The sequence below is a fragment of the Hypanus sabinus genome, chromosome 9 (genome assembly GCF_030144855.1).
Source record: "Hypanus sabinus isolate sHypSab1 chromosome 9, sHypSab1.hap1, whole genome shotgun sequence".
Classification (NCBI taxonomy): Eukaryota; Metazoa; Chordata; class Chondrichthyes; order Myliobatiformes; family Dasyatidae; genus Hypanus; species Hypanus sabinus.
The window spans coordinates 123,580,915-123,601,088 of NC_082714.1; the positions used below are offsets into that span (position 1 = coordinate 123,580,915).

General features: G+C 38.8%; 1 long non-coding RNA gene across 2 annotated transcripts; it reads left to right on the forward strand.

Moving 5' to 3' along the window:
* The first annotated feature begins 168 nt into the window (after nucleotides 1-168).
* LOC132399774 (uncharacterized) lies at nucleotides 169-19,675 on the forward strand. 2 transcript variants are annotated; one of them, XR_009514071.1, is made up of 6 exons: nucleotides 169-445; nucleotides 5,181-5,276; nucleotides 6,584-6,647; nucleotides 10,301-10,435; nucleotides 12,673-12,739; nucleotides 18,843-19,675. It is a non-coding gene; the product is annotated as an uncharacterized LOC132399774 (long non-coding RNA). The 2 variants fall into 2 exon arrangements; XR_009514072.1 differs by lacking the exon at nucleotides 12,673-12,739 and having other exon boundaries at nucleotides 176-445.
* Nucleotides 19,676-20,174: the final 499 nt, after the last annotated feature.

Here is a 20,174-nt window from a genome sequence, read left to right on the forward strand (position 1 = left end):
AGGTTACAGGACGCTTCGCGGAACAACGAAGCCAGATTTCAGTTTTGACCCACAAATATAGATTTTATCACTCGGCGCTGCTCGTGGTAAAATAATGAAATCGGTTTTCCCTCGGACTGGACGTGGTCGACGACGTTTCGCGGGGGCTGCCGGGAGCTGTAGTTCTGTTTGCGCTGCTGAGCGGCGGGCTGAACGAGACACGGGTGCCGGCGCTGATTGGCTGTGCTGTGCACGGGGTCACTCGCCGGTCTCGAAGCAAAGCCCGAAGAGCCAAGTTCGGCACTTCCGTACGTCCAGCAATGCCGAGCCCACGAGTTGAGGTGGGGAAGATGCTTATGAGTCAAGGTGACTGTGAAGAGTGAATTGCCCCACCCGATCCGACTCACGGCATCCGACCGCAGCCCATTGCCCTGAGTTCGGCAGAGACGGAAAGACGGAGCAATTGGTGATAATACATTAAATTTCCTTTCTGAAATATTCGGCTTTATGAAATAATACCTTTGTCCGAGCTAACACAACCAACCAATTGAAATCTGAGTACTTTACGGATGACTGAATACCGTATTCTCAAAACTCTTAGATTTTAATGAGGCAAAAAGAAAAATTCAAATTTTCTATTTCAGCTTGACAGCTTTCAAATAAGATTGTTAAAAAACGATTTACTAGAGGCAAATACATTAGAGGCTTTTAAGAGATGTTTGGATAGGCAAATGGAATTAAGGAAGATGGACAGATATTGACATGGTGTAGGCAGAAGGGATTAGAGTTTGGGTGTTTTTGATTTGCTTTTTAGCTGTTTCTGCACAACATTGTGGGCCAAATGGCCTGTTCTTGTGCTGTACTGTTCTACCTCTGCCCGAAAAAAAACTAAAACCTGAAATTGAAGATGGTGTAAACTAGAACAAAAAGTGCTGAAGGAACTCTGGGTCTAGAGGCATCTTTCAGAGGAAAAGAACTGTGAACATTTTGGGTCTAGATCAGGTATATTATCACCGGCATGAGTCGTGAAATTTATTAACTGAGCGGCAGCAGTTCAATGCAATATATAATATAGAAGAAAATAATAATAAGTAAATCAATTATAGTATACATATATTGAATAGATTAAATTTGTGCAAAAAAACCGAAGTAATACATATTAAGAAAGTGAGGTCGTGTTCAAAAGTTCAATGTCCATTTAGGAATCAGATGGCAGAGGGGAAGAAAATTCTCATGTTATTCTGAGAAATGCCAACAATTTCTCCACTGCCCACTTCCTCCCTTCCTTCATGTATTCAAACTGACATTACCATATGCAAAATTAATCTTCTTACCCAAATCATAGAATTAGGCCCTTCATGAAATGGTTAAAGTCAAAAACTAGCCAGTAAGTTTTCAAAGGTGTCATTTCCATAAAATCCTAAGGTTTGGCTTTAAGGTGTCAAAATGCTGTAAATTGTGAAACTTAAAGAACTGCTGGAATAACTGGAAATCTCTTGCCTCAATATACAAATAATTTGTTACTTCACTGCTGTTACAATTTGAGTTTTTTTGAACAAATATAGCACTCATGACAGGGCAAACCAAGGAGCATTGAAATAGAAGCTAGAATAGGATCCTCAGCCCCTTGTGCCTACTCTGCCATTCAAAAGTTATTGTTGATCTTACATCAATGTCAATTTCCTGTGCAAATCCCATATCCCTGATCCTGTTAAAATCCAAAAAAATGTGTTGATACCTGTCTGGAGTATACTCTGCAAGTGATTCTTCACAGCCCTTTTTTGCAAGGTATATTTTATTAATTTTTGTGGTGAAGCCAGGATTTATTGCACAATCTTAAGACTATAGTTGAAAAAGGGTCACTTTAACACTGACATTGACCGCTTCCTTCACTTTGCTGATGATTAAATATTGGGTGAAATTTAGTTAAAATGGATTTTTTCTACTTGTTTTGTGGCCATTTATTCACATTTTTTGATAAATGTTATTGTAACAACCTTACTGAAATAGCTTAACATGAGACGATGCTAGTTGTAGAGCTCAGGTCTTTGGTGTTACAGTCGGGATGTCATTGGATCCCATAGCCTTTGTACTTAGCCACTTCTTGAGGGGAATTAAATTGACCAGAGGCTTAGAAGGAAGCTCATCAAATCTATTATTTAGCATATCTAGCTGAAATATGGTTGTGGCTACTTCAGCCTTGTGTCTTACCTTTCACATACTGCACTTACATGAGAGGTCATTGTTGTCACAGTTGGCTGACCCATTGTCTTGAAACTGTGACTCTCATTCCAGACACCTCAGCCAAGGGAAAGATAGACAACTACACTGTCTATCCTCAAAAATGTTTTATATTTAATAAAATTATCTGTTATTCTTATAAACTCTGATGAAGATAGCCAGTCTGCTTTATCACCTAACATAAGAAAAATCAACCCAGCAACTAATGTGGCAAACCTTTGCTATGCTCACTCTACTGCAAGTTTATCCTTTCTAAGGTAGGAAGACCATCTCTGCACAACATTCTAGATGTAGCCACACCAGGGCTCTGTGTAGTTGAAGCAATATCTCTTGTTTTTTTTTAATCCAGATCCTCACAATAAAAGCTGTTATTCTACTTACATTCCCAATTATCTGCTAAATTTAAATATTACTTATTAGTAATTTGTGTACAAGGATGCTCAGGTCATTCTGAACAACACCATTAGATATCTTGCTATATGTAAAAAAAACTTTATATTTCTTTTCAACTGAAGTAGATTTACATTACATTTTACCATATTGTATTCCATCAAATATCTACTAACTCATTTAGCTCTGCTATATCCCTCTAAATTCTGTGCATCGTGCTCACAACCTACACTGCCCCCTGCAGCATCCTATCTCTTAGAGCCTCCTGACCTAAAAAATATTCATTCCTACCTATCCTCTGTTTTCTGTCCTTTGAGCAATCCTCTAAACATGTCAGGGTGCTAGCCCAATGCATTATACTCTAATTTTGGTTAATATCTTATTTTACTGAAGTTGAAATAAAAAAATGTACACAAATCCTATTTGTGAAAGGGCTAGTGTTTTGATCAAATAATAATTACATTTACTGATCATGCATTAGGTACCATGTTCTCATGACTTTGAAAATAATCCACAAAAACTTGGAGCCTGATTTATGAATCTGACAAGTAATTATTATCAGAAGCATGTGTATTGAAGTAGTTTGCATTCATGTCACATTTTTTACTTCATCGGAAAACTGACGGATGCTGCACAGTGAATTATTTATGAAATGCTGACTCTTCTTTTGCAGACAGACAAGATAGACAATTTGTACACAAGGCACAAAAGAATTTTGCAGATGCTGCAAATTGGAAATAAAACCAATTTGCAGGAAATAGTAGGTTTATTGCTCCAAAGCCAGTAACAAGAGTTTCTCAGAATACACAAAAGTCGTAAATAATCATTAATTGAAGGATAAATCATGATTCTGATCTCTTCTTATTAGTTAAATGGTGAATAGGATGATTCACATCCAACTGAGTAGGCAGATATTATCCTAGTTATATGTCAAAGTACTAGTGGAATTCTTGGACTTGATGAGAAGTCACGTTTTAATGAAGGGAAACATAGTACATAGGAGCAGGATTTGGTCATTCAATACTTCAGGTTTGCTCTTATATTCAGCAAGATTTATAACTATCAATATTATATTACCTCTCTTTTTCATGTCTTTTAATGCATTTCCATGTAGTAATATTCATTCATAAATACATTCAGTGTTTTCTCTGTTTGTGATTTCCATTGATTCAACATCCTCTGAAAGAAGTTGTTTTCTCTTTTTCTCAATCCTAAATTCTTACCCAAGACTTTGACCTTTCATACTGTATACCTCAGCCAGGAGAACTTCCTTGGTTTAGACATTGGTTTCATGGGAGAAGCCAGAGAATGGTAGTAGATGGTTGCCTCTGACCACTCGCCTGTGAATGGTGGTGTGCTGCAGGGATCTCTGCTGGGTCTATTGTTGTTTGTCACGTATATCGCTGATCTGGATGGTAATGTATTAAACTAGGTCACCAAAGTTGTGGATGACACAAAGTTTGGGGCATTGTGGACAGCAAGGCAGACTATCAAAGCCTGTAACAGGTTCTGGACTAGCTGGAAAAATGGGCTGAAAAATGGCAGATAGAATTTAATGCAGGCAAGTGCGAGGACACTTTGGGAGGACAAAACAGGGTCGATCATATATGGTAAGTGGTAGGACACTGAGGACTGTGGTAGAACTGAGTGATCTAGGAATACTCATCCATAATTCATTGAAAGGAGCATCACAGGTGAAGGGGACCATGAAGAGACCTTTTAACGCATTGGTGTTCATGAACCAAAGTGTTGAGTATTGTTGTTGGGATGTTATGTTGAAGTTGTAAAAGACATTGGTAAAGCCTAATTGAAAGAGTACAGAGAAAATTTATAATGATGTTGCTAGGACAAGGATTTGAGTTAAAGGGAAAGGTTGACTAGATTAGGACTTTATTTCCTTGAGCATAGGAGAATGAGGGGAGATTTGATAGAGGTATACAAAACGATGAGGGGTATAGATAAGGTAAATATAAGCAAGCTTTTTCCACTGAGGTGGGTGAGACTAGAAGTAGAGGTCATAGGTTAAGGGTGAAAGATGAAATATTTAAGGGGAAAGTCACTCTGAGGGTGCTGAGAGCGTGGGATGAGCGGCCAGCAGAAGTGGTGAATGTAGTTTGATTACAATATTTGAGAGAAATTTGAAGAGAGTTATTAAGATCTTTCCACAGTCCTGTATTTGTCAATGTGGAGCAGAAAATTAACTTGTAAATCTAATGGGAACAAAGGCTGCTGGGAATTGTAAAGGTGGAGTGCCCAGCGGTGGTGTGGGACAGGTGGCAGAGAGGTTCCAGTGGTGGGAGGTGGCACAGGTGGAAACAAACCCAGCACCGAATCATCTGAATCCAACTAAATTGGTTTATCAATCATTACAGAATGTCTCTTTGCTGTTTTTCGCTCCCTCTCCTCTCCCTTCCCCTTTTCCCAACCATGATTCCCTCTCCCTTCCCCTTTTCCCAATCATGATTCCCCTCTCCCTATCCCATTTCCACTCCCAGTCTACAGAAGTTCAAAGTACATTTATTATCAAACTATGTATATATTATATAACCTTGAGATTTGTCTCCTTACAGGCAGCCACAAAACAAAGAAACTCCAAAGGACCTTTTAAAGAAAGATCATCAAACACGCAGTGCTCAGAGAGAAAAAGAAATCATGCAGACAATAATGTAAGTAAATAGCATTCAGAATGAAGTTTTACAAAGACATTAAGCCAGGCATCACTGCAGCTGGAGCAGGCCATAACCTCAGGAGAGTGTCTGTAGAGACCCATATCAGAATCAGGTTTGTTATCACTCACGTGCAATACATAAAATTATTGCAGTGTTATGCAAAGGTCTTAGGCAACCTAGTTATATATATGTGCAACACACACAAATGCTGGAGGAGCTCAGCAGGCCAGTCAGCACCTACGGAAAAACATATAGTCAGCATTTTGGGCCAAGACCCTTCAGCAGGAATGGAGAAAAAAAGCAGAGGAGTAGATTTAAAAGGTGCGGGGAGAGAGGGAGAGAAACATAGGATGATAAGTGAAACCTGAAGGGGAGGGTGAAGTAAAGAGCTGGGAAGTTGAGTGGTGAAAGAGATACAGGGCTGGAGAAGGGGGAGTCTGATAGGAGAGGAATGAAGGCCATGGAAGAAAGAAAAGCGGGGATGCAATGGGTGGGCAAGGAGATAAGGTGAGAGAGGGAAAGGGGATGGGGGAAAGGTGAAAGAAAGGAGGGACATTACTGGAAGTTCGAGAAATTAATATTCATATATATGTGCCTAAGATTTTTGCACAGTATTGTTCATGGACGGGAAGAGTATGGAGGGCTATGATCCAGGTGCAGGTTGGTGGGACTAGGCAAAGTTTGGCACAGAATGAATGGGCCAAAGGCCTGTTTTGGTGCCATAGTGTCCCATGACTCTAAGAAACTGTTAGGTTATTTTCACAAATGTCTTTATAAACATAATTAATTCTCCTGCAGGAATTTGTTAGATTGGTAAACCTATTATTGAAAAATAGTGAAAAATCTGTCCTGCATCCTGTTGATACAGATCAATTCATTACAACAGTGCATTGAGTCAGTACAAGATAAAACAATAAGGGGGAGAATAACGTGTTACAGTTACACAGAAAATGCAATGCAATTAGACAATAAGGTGCAAAATCATAACAAGATCGACTGTGAGGTGAATCCATCTTGTCATTGTACGGAACAGTTTAATAGTCTTATAACTATTCAGTCAAGAAGCTTGTCTTTGAGTCTGGTAGTATGTGCTTCAGGCTTTTGTGTTTTCTGTCAAAATGGAGGAGAAAGAAGAGAGAATATCCAGATTTGGTGAAGACTTTGATTATTGAAGCAGCAAGAAGTGTAGACAGAGTCCATGGATGTGTTTCCATGATGTGCTGAGCTATGCCCACAACTCTCTGTAATTTCTTACTGTAGTACACAGAGCAGTTGTCAAAACAACTAATTCTTTTCCTTCATAGGCCAGCAGCTTCCATGGAGCATTGGCCATTGATGACCTCCTGTTTCCATCGTCTAAAGTCAATGGTATGGTTGAAGTTCATCAATGTTTCTGTAATCCGTTATATCCATTGTACGGGGGATCGGTCTATACAACTTAACCAGAGACCTGTTGGCTAGCCTTACCCACTTCCACCTCTCACAACAGGGCTGTAGAGTTGGACTGTGAGAGGTACAAACCATTCTCCACCTTTTTATTCTGTGATCATCCCCTACCCTTCTCAGTCCTGAAGAAGGGTCTCAGCCCAAAACATCGACTATCTAGTCATTTCCATCGATGCTCTCTGACCTGCTGAATTCCTCCAGCATTTTGTGTGCGTGGCTTTGGATTTCTAGCATCTGTAGACCTTCTCATGTTTATGACTAAACTAATCCATCTGGATATTAATATAGGCTGCTCTGTATGGTGTGTTGATAAAAATTGGTGAGAATCACATGGGATATGCCATGTGAAGTGGAGGTGCTGGTGAACTTTCTTGGTCATGATATGGTTGGACAAGACTGCTGGTGAGAATCTAAAGCTCTCAACCTCAGCATTGTTGAAGTAAATACCTGCACATCCACTACTCCCCTTCCTGAAGTCAATGACCAGCTCTGTTGTTCTGCTGACATTTAGGAAAAGGTTGTTGTCATGACATCATGTCTCTAAGCTCCCTATTTTCTTTTGGTACTCCGAGTCATTATTATTTGAGATGTGACTTACTATGGTAGTATCTGCAAGCCTATATTTGGAGTTAGAGCAGAACCTGGCTATGCAATCACAAGTGTATAGGGAATAGAGCAGGGGCTGAGGATGCAGCTTTGTGGAACACCATTGCTGATAATCATGGCAGAGGTGTTGTGGCCTATCCTTACTGATTGTGGTCTATTGATCAAATAGTCAAGGATCTCATTACAAAGGGAGGTGTTGAGTCTCAGGTCTAGGTGTTTGGAGTTGAGTTTGCTTGAAGTTATACTTTTGAAGTTGAAGCTGTAGTCAATAATTTATAGTCTAACATTGGTGTCTTTACTGTCCAGATGCTCCAGAGATGAGTAGGGCCACTGTTTCAGTGGTAAGTGAATTGCTGTGGGTCAAGGTTGTCTCAAGGTTGCTTCAAGGTTGAAGACTGTAGTCTTTCAAAGCACTTCATGATGGTGAACATTAGAGCCACTAAGCAAAAGCCATTAAGACTATTCTTAAGTACTTGCATTTAACCTATCTATACCCTGCAAAATTTTGCATACCTCTATCACATAGATACCCCCTCATTATTTTATACTCTTAGGGAATAAAATTCTAACTTATTCAACTTTTCCTTGTAATACAGGCCCTCAAGTCCTGGCAACATCCTTGTAAATTTTCTCTGCACTCTTTCAAGCTTATTGACATTTTTCCTGTAGGTAGGTGATCAAAACTGTACACAATACTCCAATCTAGGCCTCACCAACATCTTATACAATTTCAACATAACATCTCAACTTCTATATTCAATACATTGATTTTTAAACATCAATGTACCAAAAGCTTTCTTTACAATTTGATAGAAATTGACTATGCTATCAAAGGAATAATTAGGAACATTAGAATTATGATACAAAACAGAAGTTTAGTTTAATTTATATTTTGATGTGGGTGTTGTTGAATTTGCTTTGTTTATCTATTGCCATCTACTGGCAGTTGGTAATTCTCACCAAATGAATGAAGCCAAGTTAGAAATGGTACATAAAAGCAGAGGGAGCTGGAACACACAGTAAGTCGGGTAGCATCGGTAGAAAGAAGAACAATTTTCAGCTCCAACACCATTTCTGGATTTGTGACATCTGCCCTGAGTTAGAGCTTGCTTTTCCTAAGGATGGGTTCATTGTGAGTCCTGCCAGGACACTTTGAACTGACTACAAGTAACAGCTTCTGAAGATCACCGAGGCCTGCATGTTGTGTGAGCAAAAACATTTCCTGTGATAAAAAAGTTGGGTGTTGAATGGAATTGTTTTGGGCATATGGGTGCATTCAGTGGCTGCTTGCAATTATGAGAAGCCAGCGTGTCTTGGAAAGCCTTTTGTCTCTTTTACCTATCAGCTCCCAGCTTTGGGCACTAGTACTGCTTACCCCCTCCCCTTTCTGTCTTCTAACTCTTGCTTCATCCTTTCCTTACAGAAAATCTCCCCTCTATCTTTCACTCCAGATGAAAGATCTCAATCTGAAATGTCAACAGTCCATTTTTCTCCTTAAATGGTGCTTGACCTGCTGAGTGACTCCAGCTTTTTGTGAGCTGTTCCAGATTCCAGCATCTGTAGCCTCTTTTGTCTCCATTTTGTAACTCCCATTGGTGAAGAAGTGATCTGTTTCTTGCTGAAATCAAATCACCCATTTATCTTCTTTGATGCAGCAGTGAGCAGTATATTGCAAATCACATCTGCTGTTTTGAATATTCCAGTGACGAATTTGACCTTGATGTTGTTGGAGATAACCATTCCAGCAAGAGAAATGTAGCTTAAGGTCACCCTTAAGCAGGTCACATATCACCATTGTAAATAGTTTTGAAAACTCATTATCAGAGAGATCTTTAAAGAAATAGTGTTTCTAAAGATTTGCTGGAAATAATGTCTTCTTTCATAAGTATTAGATTTGAAGATGATGTTGTTCAGAAGGTTTGTTAGAAGTCATGAAAGATGAAAATCTTATAGCTGTTTCATTCGATTTTCATCATGTACAGGTCAGAGAAAGTCAGCCTGTACCAACAAGCAAAGCAACTAAAAAGAAGTAACAGAAGAGTTTAAGTATATGTTTTTATTTAATACTGCAAACCAGAAATCAGTTTAGATAAGAAAATTGGACAGGTACTAACTGAGTTACACTTCAGTTTTGCAGTCAAATAAACGACTGTAGTATAGGACCATGTATATTGCAAGTTGTTAAGCGTTCACAACCAGGTCATTATACAAACACAAAATTAAGTGTAAAGGAAGTTAAAACCATGCAAGAAAAAGAACAATAAAATCAGCAATCTGGACCCTAATCCAACATGGACGTGCATTTGCCTCCTGGGGCAGATTTCTAACACATTTTGGTCATTGGTCTCCACAATATTGACACCTCCAGTTAAAACCTGGCACCTACTGCTGTGTCAACTGATCCCATTTGCATGAGTACTTTAGCAATTGAATGCAAGCTCAAGTCACTGTGGGTCATCAGAGTTAGTCAGATTGGTATGTTGTTTCACTGGCTTAACCAAAGATGGCCGACCACATGTCTAAAAGCCTGGTTTAAATTATAAAAGCTACTGCAAAGTAATAGAACATACTTGCAGCTAAACGGTGAGTGAATCTTGAAAGTGATTAAGCTGCACCCAAATAAATTCCAGTTTATAAGATTAAAGCTGGAAAAGGGGATCTCTTACACTGATGACATCAATAGTGGTGCAAAACATTACCAAATATCGTATCTTCTACCAGGCTAAATAGTGTGTGAAATACCTGGGCCAAAATCATGATGGATAATAATTCTAACAGATGAGCTTTTTACCTACTATAAGCGTTGAACGGTAAAGAGTAGTACTTTTTTTGTAAGTTTATGTATACATTTTCCATGCTAAAATAATTTCTTTACGTACTTTTCTCCAAGTTTTCATGCCTTTATTGAAGTTTTAATATGAAGACCTCAGTACTCCCAAAAGCTTACCCTGGATTTTTTTTTAATGCAGGTTGTTAGCAATTTCAGCTGAAGATGCATTATGTACTCCGAGAAACTAAAGAAGATATGATTTCTCAAAATTTCGAATTATATAACGTTTATTCCCGAGTGTCTGACATGCCCTATTTTTAAAGGATGTTTGAAGGTAATGATTTCAGATAAAATTGATACTAAACACAAGAGATTCTGCAGTTGCTGAAAATGTTGGAAATCCAGATGAACAAACACAAGGTGCAGGAGGAACTGTTTTTATTTTCAAAGAGGCCAAGGTTGTTTTGCACGTGTTTAAGAGAAGAAAAAAAATACATGTCATATTGATTACATACTTCAGCCTTCTAATTACAATACTTAGATTTAAGAATGTTGAAGCAAGTAAAAATGGAATTGAATAATATTCTGACAACACAGAATCAATTCATGAATCTGAATTAATTATGAAATGCGTTTGCTGTGTCTAGTACAACTGATGGAAAAGACACCCCTAAAGAACAGATGCACATAAACATCAGATAATTATTGACAATGCCAAGTATGAGTAATAGAAATGAGATGGATCTGTGAAACCACAAGTACAGTGGATTCCGGTTAATTGGGCCATCAGTTAATCAGGGCAGTTTTGATTTGGGACAACTCTGAAAAAAAAATGGAGAATATAGCTGGGATTCCCTTTGTTTATTTGGGACACTATGCCACCTAATTGGGACTGTTGCCAGACAGTTTTTAACTAGCATCATGTGGCTGTTAGCTTACCAGCTTAGAGCAAACAGGTTGCATGTGTTTGTGTTCAAAAAGCAGTGATTTTTGTCATTGATGGTTGGCAAATAATGTCGTAAGACAATTTAGAACTGTTATATTCACTGCGGTTTCAAGCTTTCATGCTTGGAAATGCTTGAAATGGCTGCAAGTAAAAATGAAATGATTTCACTACTTCAACAATTTAAGAACTATGAAGACTTTGGAGGTATCAACAATCATCTTGAATGTTACAATGAAATGAAGATTTTGAGTATGCAATCATCAAAAGCATTGTTTGAAGCCTGTCTATTATCTGCACTAGTGTCTGCTGGTTTTGTTCATTTAGAAAAGCGGCGTACTCTGCACTAATTCCTCTTCTGATAACCATTAGGAACTATTACAGTTTTATAGTACTGTAGTAGTTTTGGTAGTGTTCTAATTTGTCTGAATTTCATTTAAATACATAATTTGTTACTCAGTTAAATGGCGGTCTATGCCTTTTATACTGTTTGTATGAAAAGTGCTCCTATAAATAAGTTATTATTGTTGTATTTTTGTTTTTCTCTGTTCAAACCAGTACAATTTGAGGTATGGGCTTAAGTAAGCACACTCATTTCCCAATGGCTAGGAACTTTATTCTAGTAGTATATAGTATTGTGGCTTTCTGGAGATTTATATAAGTATTCTTGTGTAGGCTTAATTGTTTAATATTATTGTGTTGTGACTTTGGGATGATACAGTTGTAGATAGTACTATATATAGATATTATAATATACACCCTGTTTATTTTCCATAGTCTTTCAATTTCCTCTTTTGATTCAGCATATTTCTGGTGTTTTTCACTTAATGGTTTCTGTTTGCTATGTGTGTATGGAATGGCTAAATCTATTAAGTAAGTTATTCTGCTTGTTTATCTTGTTATTTATATCCAGATAGTTATTATGGATTGTCCTATCTGTAATAATGGATTGGTCATAATTTAATTTGTAGGACTGTGACTCTAAAACTGGATCAGGCTTGTGTTCATAGTAAGGTGTCTTCATATTGTAAAGCAAGATTTTGGGGAATCATATTTGCCATTTGATTGCAGAATAGGGATCTTTTTTTACCTGATGTGCACAGAACCAGAGAAATTGCATTATTTCTGAGATAAGGGTTTGCATCATTCTGTGCTACTGGTGGAAGGATTCTCTGTCACAAACAAGATTGAGTAAAAGCCTCCCATTCCATAAAAACTGAGCACTGCAACAGTATTGTCATTGCTTTTCCAAAATCGGGTATGGGTCTCTTGACTATTTGTCTGGCAAATGTCACATTAGATTTCCAATTGCAATCACCTTGCTTTCTCTGTAGAGACTCAAGATTACATTGACAACAGTTGAAAGAGGGTGGTAAGTGGGAGTTGACATTGATGACAGGGTATGATTATGGTGGTTTCGGTGCTTGCAGAAGAGATCAAGATTTAAAGGAATTTCAGGATTTTGCAGAGTGTCTCAGTATTTATGAAAGGTTATTTATCACCATTTGGGAGGAAGTGGGTCTGGTCCCTCAAACTGGGGATGAGAAGAGACAGTAGAAATGGATTTGGGAGATTGTACCTCATGTGGTGATACTATAAATGAGCTGTTAATATTAATACCCACTTAGGACCTCAAGCTGCGGAAAAAATACCACCAACACAGTTTCTGAGAAATCCTATAAATTCTCTGGACTGGTAAGTAACCCAATCTCAGCATTCAGATCAATGCCCCCAGTATTAAGGCCTTTATTATAGTCAGGCCTTGTCCTTCGCATACCCAGCACCACACTAATAGACAGTGTACTCTGAACTCTGTTGTATTGAGGATCAACAGATAAATAGAAGAAAAGCTCCAAATATATGCACAAAGCATCTTTGAAACACTCTCAACATCTCTGCTGATCCTTGGGAATCTTTGCCCATGCCCACTCAGAGCAGAGAATGTGCTTTCAGCATGGTAATAAGGAACTTGTGGGTTTGCATTGGAAGTATACAGAAGCCCATTTAAATAATAGAGAAAACAGACCATCTCACAAATGACCCATCCCATCAAATACTCTTACACCATCCATGGAGGAGTCTGTGGTTCTGATCTCATATTACACACAGCTGAAATGGAAGTAAGTTATCCTTGATCCTAAGGAATTCCTAAGAAATATTCTCTGCACAGCCTAGAGCAGGAGCACAATAATGGCAAAAATCTTAAGCGGATCAGCCAGTAAAGAGGAAATTAGCGAGAAGGGAGGAAACAATTTATGGGTACCGGAAGCATGGTGACACTTGCAGGCTGTCCCCAGCACATCCTCAGACCTAATTGGTCATTGACACAGATGACACATTTCATTGAATGTGACAAATAAAGTTAATATTTAATATTTAAATGAAGGCATACAAAACTGGAATCATTCATGTTGTATGACTGTTGAGATAAAAGGTCAACTAATAAAAGGACCCAGATATTGCTGGGAGAACACCAAAAGTTGACTCTTTCTTCCTTTGGTTTGCTTCTCAGTTCTCCATCTTCTGCTGCTCATGAGTGGCCTTCGGGTTCTTGCTCCACTTTTAATTATAGTGCTGCTGGAAATACAGCTCAGTGAAGGATCAGGACTTCCCTCATTCAATGGAAAAGAAGTAATGAATGACAATGAAGTACAAATAGAAATTAAAATTGAAATCACATGCTTCTCATCAGGTTCCAGAATTAGGCACAGTCACTGTGATTAAAAGCAGGAATACAATCGACACTTTGGATGTCCAATTTGAAAATAATGACATATGCAAGTAAAGGACAGTTGATGCATGTCCATATTAATTTTGAATTCACTCATTTCACCATGTAGCTTCATTGTGATCATTCTTAAAAGGAAGCATACCCTGCAATGCCACAGTAACATGCTACATTGCTTAAATGTTCCAAGGTATATGGCCTTAATATTTAGTTTTAGTAAAGAATGTGTTATGAACTTTATCTTGAAAAATCCACTGAACTGCTCTGTTACTGGATTCAGGCTTCAAGGTAGTTGCAGTATAGCATAAATAATGACATCGCTTATAGGTATACACTCAGTGGCTATTAGGTACCTCCTGTACCTAGTAAAGTGGCCACTGAGTATATGTCTATGATCTTCTGTTGCTGTGGCCCATCCACTTCAAGGTTTGACATTTTGCATGTTCAGAGATGCTCTTCTCCACACCAATGTTGTAACGTATGGTTATTTGAGTTTATTTTGCCTTCCTGTCAGCTTGAACCAGTCTAGCCATTCTGCTCTGACCTCTCTCACTGCCACTCACTGGATTTTTTTTTCTTTGCTTTTATTTCTACCATTCTCTGTAAACTCTACAGTTTGTTGTTTGTGAAAATCCCAGGAGATCAACAGGTTCTTAGATACTCAAACCCATCCTGTCTGACACCAACAATCATTCCATGGTTGAAGCCACTTAGATCACATTTCTTCCCCCATTCTGATGTTTGGTCTGAACAACATCTGAACCTCTTGACCATGTACACATGCTTTTATGAATAGAGTTGCTGCCACATGATTGGCTGATTAAATATTTACAAGAGTACAGGTGTTACCTAATAAAGTGGCTACTGAGTGTACATAACAAACAACAGTGGACCTAGCATGGATCCCTGTGTCACACCACTAGTCACGGGCCTCCCATCAGTGAGGCAACCATCTTCAATGCTCTCTGGCTTCTTCTGCTAAGCCAATGTTGAATCCAATTTATTATTTCATCCTGAATTCCAAGAAACTGAACTTATTAGACTGGACTTCCATGTGGGATTTTGTCAAAGGTCTTGTCAAAGTCCATGTGGACAATGTCCACTGCCCTTCCTTAATCAATTTTCTTGGTAACCTTCTCAATTAACCAAAAGATTGGCTAGACACGATCTACCACGCACAAAGCCCTGTTGACTATCCCTAATCAGACTCTCTCTATCCAAGTGCTTATATATCTTGTCCCTTAGAATACCTTCCAATAACTTACCCACTACTGACATCAGGCTCAGGCTCACTGGCCTATAATTTCCCAAATTATTATTAGAGCCTTTCTGGAATACTGGAAAGAATCTTAGCTATTGTGCAGTCCTTTGGCATCTCGCACATTGTTAAGGTTGTTTCAAATACTTCTGCCAGGGCCACTGCAATTTTTGCTCTAGCCTTCCACATGATCTGAGGGGACAACTTTTTAGGTTTTCGGGAATTATCATCCTAATTTGCCTCAAGACAGCAAGCACCTCCTCCACTGCATCTGGATACTGTCCATGACATCGCTACTATTTTCCCTCAGTTCTATAGACTCTGTGTCTGCCTCCCAAGTTAATATAGGTGCAAAAAAATCGATTTATGACCTCCCCCATCTCTTTTCAGCTCCATGCACAGATGACTACACTGATCTTCAAGTGGACCAGTTTTGTCCTTTGCTATCCTTTTGCTCTTAATATATCTATGGAAGGCTGGTGGTGGACTTTGGGGGGAAGGCTCCTGAGTTCAAATCCAGCTGGCTCCCTTGTACGCTTTCCATCTGTGCTGGGTTGAGCATTGAACTAGCAACTCAGCCTCGTAAAAACAAGAAAGCATGCTAAACATTTCCCCTCAGAGTTGAGGGCTTTCTTCTTCTATATCTATGGAACCCCTTGGTATTCTCCTTCACCTTGTCTGCCAGAGTAATCTCTCGCCTTCTTTTAGCCCTCCTGATTTCACTCTTGAATGTTCTCTTGCATTTCTTATACTCCTCAGGCACCTAATTTTTACCTTGCTGCATATATTTGCTATGCACCTCCTTCTTCTTATATACCCCTGGAGAACTAAGGTTCCCTAAATCTGTTGGCTTTGCCTTTTATTCTAACAGGAAATATGAATTCTGGACCTTCAGTTGTTTCCTCTTGAAGGCCTTCTACTTACCAAGCATCCCTTTGCCAGAAAACAACCTACCCCAATCTATATCAGATCCATTCTGATGCCATCTAAATTGATTATTCTCAAATGTAGAACCTCAATCTGAGAACCAGTCCTATTCTGCATAATTATTCAGAAACTAATAGAATTAGGATCACAAGATCCAAAGTGTTCCCCTACGCACACTGCCAGAAGTCATACAAAAGCATCTTTATATTAGCATAAGCAGTGAATGCAAGTTGAATCCACCTTGGAGGAGCTTCAGGAGCTGTGGTGTTCTGAGATTGAGGGTTGGATTGTTATGGGAATGAGATGACTGTGAACTATCTATAGGGACAGAGGATTCATGGAGGATTCTGGATCTCGATGAGGTCCACTCACAATCTGTGCATTAGATCCATAAAAGGAAAGATGTATGTCTTTGATGGAAGATGTTGACTGCTAATTTTCAATAATTGGATGTCTTTAATGATATGACTGCCTGTTGCTCTCAAGGCTATTCTTAAATTATTTCAACATCTTACTAATTCAAATTTGTTCCTTAGGAAGTTTCAAATTACTGACTGTGAATTAAACTAATGGATTGAAGTAGGATTAGATGTTCTTTATGTTGAAAATTGAATTTGAATCATGCTTTAAATATTACCTGCTTACTTATGTTCAGTTGAGGTCCAGCCCTGTCCTATACTAGTCTTTCAAACAGTTAATGCTGTTGCTCTGGAAGGGTTTGAAATTGTTGGTGAGAATTATTGCCCATAGCAAATAATTAAGTTCCATTATTTGGCCCAATGTCATTGCATCAGGCTTGCAATCGATAACGTTGGTTAGAGAGGTAGTACAAATCATATGGTATGGAAAAGAAATTTGTCAGGGTGACTGAAGAAATTGAGGATAAATAACATGACAAAATATCAGAATGATTTCAGGGAAGAGCAGAGGACCACCACTCATTCTATTGAGGGTCGTTAATGAAAGAATACAGTGTGTGAACTATGAATAAGTAACTTCAAGTCAATATATAAAACATATGAGTCATTTTAACAACATAGAAATGAACTAACAATATACATGAAAGATTTACATCTATGCTATTTATCAGCATTTCAAGACACCCCAAAGCCAAGGTTTACAGCCAACGAACTATGGTTAAAATGTTAACAGGATAAATGTTGCAGGGTCTCAAACAGCAAAACGGTATAGATAAAATCATCTGTTTCTTCTGTGAAGTTGGGTAAAGTAATTATTCAGAACACTAGAGGGTGCTCCCTTCCAGTCTTTGAAAATGTGGCCATGGGTTCTTTCTATATTTCTCCAAAAGAGGAAATAGACATCAATACAACATCTTATTTGAGCATGTTGGACTGACGTCCATTTAACCATCATTGACAATGCAATATCTTCTCATTACACAATGGAATTACGATTGTATCTTGGGAATGTGGCAACATTTCAATTGAGAGTTGAGAATCAACTCTCCATTGAAATTTTCCATTAAAAAATAATCATGGAAAACCTTGACAATATTAGAAATGCATATATTCAACATAATGAAAACTGTACAAATCACACTGTTTCATTTTTGAATTTTGCTTGATAAGTTGACCAAGATTTGCTGACTTTCTCAATTGATGTGGATTTTCCTAATCACTGTGATACTTCAGATTTAGTTAACATAGATTTTTGTCCATTGAAGTAGATACCATTGTCAGCAATTCCCATCATTCCTTATCATTCTTACATTTCCATATAGTGGGATTGAAACGCAGCATTTTCTCCAATTCATAAACACACACACAGACAGAGGGTTTTACACACATGCTGAAACCACAACATCAGCTTAAATATGGTGTATTTATTCTCGTAATTTTGCAGTTGTGCAGTTGTCATATTATGACCTACCAAAGAGAACTGAAGGACTGCTGCAAGCTATGTCTCACCAGAAAAACATTGCATGCATCTTCTTCACCTGAATGTGCCATACAACCCGAGGGTCTCTCAATTTCCCAGATGGATTCTACAGCGTACTTGGGCAAATTTAAAGGTGGAAGGGTCTGCTTTCTAATGAACACCATGTAGTGTTTAGACATTATGGTCCTGGCAAGTTCTTGCTCACCCAGCTTGAAATACCTAATGGTGAAATACTGCCCATAGTAACTACCATGGGAATTCACTTTAGCTATCCTGATGGCAGTCTACATCCTACCCAGATAGACATGAGGTTTGCACTCAATAAGCTATGCTCTATGATCAACAGCTTTGAAAGGGGATGGCCTGAGGTCCTCTTCATCATTGCTGGTCATCTCAATCAGGCCAACTTTAAGAGTGAGTTACCAAAACACACTAGCACATCCCTTGTCACTCCAGGACCTATACCGCCTTGCCCACTGCTGTACATCCAGCAGATATGCCTAACGAGTCACTCCTTGATCACACTTTAGTAAATCAGTCCACCAAGCTGAGCTGCTTCTCCCTGCAAACAAATAAGCTGGAACATACATCTCCAGTATGGAAGGTCATGCGATGCTGATCTATGCGACAGTATAAGTCCGTAGATTGGTAAACGTACAAAGACGCACAGACTTTATCAGCAAGTATGTGGAGGACTACACCAAAGAAGACAATCCAGGTGTTCCCAAGCCTGAAGCCATGGATGAACCAGTAGATCTGCTCCCTACTGAAGTCTAGAACTGCAGCATTCAAATCAAGTGACCCTGACCTTCACAAAAAAATTGAGATATGACCTCCATTAGTAGGCTTCAAGGTTGCCAAGAGATAACACCGGTGTGAAATTGAGTCCTAGACTAGCCATGACAGGGCTTATATGCTACAATAAACAACAATCTTCAGAAACAGATTTATTTTTATCTTTGATATCTCTTTTTTTCCCTTTCAAGGTTCTTTTGAAGACCCTGACCCGGAGTTACACACTGACTTTGGTTCTTCACAGAAATGGTATCTTCTCTCAGGACCTCATGACTGGCTGCTTTTTAATATGCCAAGGATATAGCCTGGAAGACTAGTGCACCTTCAGGGTGTTGGATTTTCGTGGCTCTGGAGACGGGTTGATTCAAGGCCAGTGTTGCTGCTTGATGTGTCATGGGAGTACACAGAAGATTGAAAGCAGCAAGCTGGCTGCTGGCTGTGTGCACAGGGACATAGAGTTCTTTGGGCACAGAAGTTGGAAAAAGTGGCACAACAGATTTTTAACGAAACAACTTGCTGATTTATGGTGTTATGTCTACCCACTCGCTGTGAAATAGAAATACCTCTTTTTCTCTTATTAGGGAGAGAGAGAGAGCATGTGGTATGTCAAATACTGGGTGAACGAGTAGTCTTTGGTGTACTGCAAGTCTGTGTCATTACTGATGCTTTGCTACACGCTCGAGTGCTGATGCTTTTTTGCTGGTGGGGGGGTCATTGCTTTGCTGCTGTTTGTGTGTGGGGGGTGTTGGGGAGGGTGCTTTGGGGTGCTAAAATTTAACTATCATTCATTCTTTGGGGCACTCTGTTTTTGTGAATGTTTGCGAAGAAATTTCAGGAGTATATTGTATACATTTCTCTGACATTAAATGGACCTATTGAAACCCATTGAAACCTATTGAAAACAAAGTGAGGCAGCATTGCTGACAATCCTGTTCTGATCAGATGTAATGAATTGATTTGTATAGACAATATATAAAACAAGTACTTTACTGTACTGTATCCACATAACAAAAATAAACCAATTTACCGATTTCATTTACCCTGTTCGGAGCATTCATTGGAACATACAACAAGATGTTTGTTTTCCTTAGTACTTTCTCACTTTTTAGATAACTCCTGCAGTGGCTTTGACCTTAGGTACCGTTGACTCTCTTGTAATTTGTCTGAGGTCATATTTCTGATTATGTATGCTCTCAGGGAAATAATTAACCGTAAGTTAAGCACTTCATTATAGCTGAGATGGCTTTTATTCTTTACCTGACAGCTGCCATGCACACACACACCTTTTCCGGTTTGACTGGTTGTATAATGATTGGGAGTGGGAGTCAAGTTAATAACCCAAAATGCCAAGAGGCAATTGAAGCTCACATGTGACCATCTTAACACGATGTTCTTTCAGAAATCCTCTAGATGGTGCTATGGACCATATAAGTAAGCCGAAGGAACGTTTACCCTCAGCTTGTCATTGACTATATTGGTGTTTTGTTAGTACTGCAAGGAAAACAAAATTCTTTCGTTATAGA